Source organism: Triticum dicoccoides, chromosome 1B, assembly GCF_002162155.2.
Source record: "Triticum dicoccoides isolate Atlit2015 ecotype Zavitan chromosome 1B, WEW_v2.0, whole genome shotgun sequence".
NCBI lineage: Eukaryota > Viridiplantae > Streptophyta > Magnoliopsida > Poales > Poaceae > Triticum > Triticum dicoccoides.
In genome coordinates this window covers 675984253-675988568 of record NC_041381.1, presented here as the reverse complement: position 1 = coordinate 675988568, position 4316 = coordinate 675984253, and the positions used below count along the sequence as shown (strand labels likewise).

Sequence of the window (4316 nt, the reverse complement as noted above, 5' to 3'; positions counted from 1 at the left end):
ACTCTCGGAAGGTTGCTTGACATATTGACACAATGCACAATGAGAGTCATTTGTTCTTCATGGCTCACATCCGGGGTACAATCCAGAATAATTGAAAAATACTTGGCATCTTTTATGATCTTTAAAATTACATTTCTCACGGCATCAGCAAGGACTGAGATCAACTCGTTCTGGATTTTGTGGCCAAGATAGTGATGATGGATTTCACTATTTAGAATACGCCGGATGTGTTCTTGCATAACAGGATCAAATTCAGCAATCATTTCAGTCGTGCCCAAAAAATTACCATTATTATCTTGATACAACTTCTCATTTGATCCATGAAAAGCCAAAGTATGTTTTGCAAGAAACTTCACAGCTGAAACTATTCTTACCAGAACTTGTCTCCAACGCTCCTTCTCCTTTGCAATCCCCCTTTGCATATCATCATCAATTGTCCGATTTTTGCTTAGTCTCAACCTAACTTCATTCCATGTATTCATGTTTGTTAAATGGTCAACACTGTTCTCATGATCTTTGAGACGCGCACTCAAACGCTTCCAGTCATTCAATCCATCAGATGCCAGCATAGACTTGCTCAGTTTTGATTTGAACAACTTGCAACAAAAATAATATACTTTGTTTGCACCTTTGTGGTAAAGCAACCACTTTTTGTCAACAAACTCACCATTACTTAATTTCCTGGAGTAAAAAGCATATGAAAAGTGTCTACCAATGGTGTCCTTCTCGAACTCCAGATCCGGTACTCTAATAGGTCCCTTCTCAATTAAAATATCCCTTTTGCTATTGTCAAGAACTTCCCATGTTCTTGGATCAAAAATAAATGAAAGGGAATCTTCATGTTCATCATTAGAGGAAGGCTATAAATTTTCCTCCTCCATTATACTGTCAGCATCAACTTCAAAATTTATTTGCTCCCCTGTGCGCGCACCATCTTCATTCACCTCAACATCTGGATTTTCATGCTCAGAAGTAGTTTCTTGCCCTTCTTCTTCACTGACATCAACATTGCTTGAAGATGTAAAGAAGTTATTCAAAGAACCCTTCAGTGCTAGAATTTTCAGATCACTTTCTTTCTTTTTCCTCCTTTTTTCAGCACCCGACAGTTGCTTCTTCTTAGGTAACATGGCAGACTAATGTCCTAAAATCATGAAGAAAAGATCAAAAGAGCATATAAAAAATTAGGAATTTATAGATCAGATGATTGGAACCCTAGACATGTTATATACAATGACAAAAATTTGATAGATTGGATTAGAATACATACATACTAAATAAAGAATAAATAAACTACTGAGATAGTGATTAGTGAGATTGTCAAATTCAGGTTTGGGGATGGACAGGAAACATGGATGCGTACTTATTGACCAGGCATGTTGTTGACTTCCAGTTGGATGCGTACTCGTATACGTATTGCCGTATTGCCGCGGTGCCGGATGCCGGATGGCCGGGCTGCCGTCTGCCTACCGGACTGCTGTGTGGCGGCGACGCGGCAAGGGTCAAGGGGCAAGGCACCGAGCGACGAGCGAGAAGGCCGACGGCGACGGGGGTGCGAGAGCGACGAGGAAAGGTAAAAACGAGCGTGAGTCACGGCGTATCCATCAGCGATCGCTATTCGCTAGCTAGCTAGCTATATCTGGGCCTCCTAGCGACCTAGCCCATCCTATTTCTTTTTTTTTAATTCTTTTGTCATTTTTTTTTGCTTTTTGCTGGGCTATAGTATCCAAAAATAAGAGAAGGATGGATGCACAAGCCTCCTCAGCGATCGTGATTCTCGACCGTTGGATCGGGCCGCTTGATGCGTTTTCGTCCATTGGATCGACAACTGGAGGAATCTGGGCCGTCGGATCAAAAGAAGTTACTGCTGGAATGAATAGTAACTTCCATTCAGTTTTCCTTACTGTTTTTTCTTACCATAGAATTACTATGCTGCCTCGTTGACGTGTGGGGCCACTCGCTGGTGGGCCGCGCCGGCCAGCGAGTGTGGCTGGGAGAGTGGACTGTGCGGTGCGTGGCCTCCTTCAGCGCGCAAGTATCCCGTGCCACCGCCGAAAATACCGTTCCCTGCCGAGGGTATATTCGGTATTTCCTGTAATGGGTCTGTGCGTGCCATCTGATGGTTGGCTCGTGGATGGATGAGGTCAAGCAAGGCGCCGATTGGGTAAGAACCCTAGCATCCACTCCCGTCGCCGTTCCTCTCATGCCGCCTACCTCACCGCTGCTGCTCTCCTCGCCGAGCTCGCTCGCCGCCGCCGCATCCCATCCCCGTCGTGCTCCCGCCACCATTCCTCCTTCCCTCCTACCACTCCCCTCCGCTAGGCCTAGAAATCGACGAGGATGCCGAGCCGCCACCCGCTACCGGTCCTCAGACCGTCCTGATCGACCAAGCTTAGGGTCGAGGGGCGCGCCGGATCCGGGCGCGGCGGCTCATATCCCCCATGCTGCGCGGAAGGACGGCGACCTCGCCACCTGGTAGCCGCCTTCCTGGTCAGCACCCTGCGGATGCGTTCCTGGCGGACTATGTGGCTGCGCCCGTCGAGACAGAGAAGGAGCACATGCCCGCCGACAGGTACCCCAGATGCTGTGGCCGCGGCTCGAGGGCCTAGATTTGGCCGCCGTTAGAAAGTACGCCATAGATGGGATTTGGAAGGTGAGCCCCCGCATCTTGATTTGATTCAACTTGTTCATTTCTAGCTGGTACTGATATGTGATGGGCCGGATTTGGAATATGCCTTTCTAATTGGATTGCTGCTCAATGATACCGTCATGACCAACGGTGCCATGATAGCTGATTAAATCTGCAAATTCTTTGCCATTGACAGCGGCGTTGTTTGTCAACTACCTTGATAGGTTCCTCTTCGTCTATCCCCTTCCTGTAAGTCTATGATCTCATTAGCAACTGAAGAAACCCTGCTAAAATCCCATAAAGTTGTTGGAATCATTGAGAAATTGATTTCTCATGGCAGGAAGGCAAAGCGTGGGACGGCTCTTGGCAGTGGCTTGCATTTGTCTCGCTTCAAAGATGGAGGAGACCTATGTGCCACTCCCCATGGACCTGCAGGTCAGTGAGTGATGCATCTCATCTCATGATAGACCTCCACGTATTGAAAGGTTATGTCTTTCAGTTTCATCTCAATTAATCGATGGTTTTTGCTTGACAGGTGATTGAGGCAAAGTCTTCCTTTGTATGGCAATGAGCATAAAAAGGATGGAGCGGTTACTTCTTGCTCATTTATTGACTACTTCCTTCGCAACTTCAATCATCATGACACACCCTCCATGCTCGCATTCACCCGTGACCCACCCCATCTCGAGCACAACTAAAGGTATGAAAGTTAAATCAGATCCCTTTTATAGTATTCATAGATCAATGTGTTAAATCGAATATCACTTTTAGTATCCATCAATCAATGCGTAAAAGTTGGCAGCGATCAATTATTAAAGTTTGAGAATTTGGATTGCAGGAGCTGATTTTTGGGTTCAGACCTTCATAGTTTGCTGCACCTGTTGCACTTGTTGTATTTGGGTTGCTGCACCTGTTGCACTTGTTGTTATTTGGGGAGCGCAACTTCAGTGGTTGAAAGAGCTACAACTAATTGCATGTGTATAAACAAGGTAGTCATCGTCTCAATGTTATCATTAACTAAACCATTTGCCCACCATTACCTAATATGTTAATGCAATGATGTTTTGTAGGAGCGAGTGTTAAGATGCTACAAATTGATTCAGGACAAGATAGCAATGGGAACCACGGTCATCAAATCGGTTGGATCATCAATGTTCTATGTGCCGCAAAGCCCGATAGGCGTGTTGGATGCTGATGTATGTCTCAGCCAACAGAGTGATGATACTGTTGTTGGATCTCCAGCAACATGATACCACAACTCTTCGACAAGCAAAAGGATGAGAATTGGCAGATGACCGATCACATGTCGTGATGTACTTAAGGTGTGTTGCTCACCATCTTGGCCGTTTTGTTGTTTCAAACATCTCAATTTAGTTTGGTCACTCGAGAACTGTAGTGTGGTTAAGTAGTTGCTGGAAGGAACAAAAACACAATAGTTAAGACTTGACCCATAAAAACAAATGGTTTCTCGTGAGCCTATTCATGAAATCGACATATGTAAGGGGCATGTTAAGCTGTTAGGGTCAACCTTACAAGTAGAAACACGATGAATGGATATCTGGTGATGGTACATCAGAATCGCCAAACTCAACAGAATATAAGCATGTGGTACTAAAAAGTACTGCTAGAATTTTTCAATGTTTAGATGGTGTGATGTTCCATGTTCGTCACTATTGGGAATACTTTGATA

General features: G+C 45.1%; 1 pseudogene; it reads left to right on the top strand.

Annotated features, from left to right (window-relative positions):
- Positions 1–2438: 2438 nt before the first annotated feature.
- On the top strand, positions 2439–3921 carry LOC119350891 (annotated as a pseudogene).
- Positions 3922–4316: the final 395 nt, after the last annotated feature.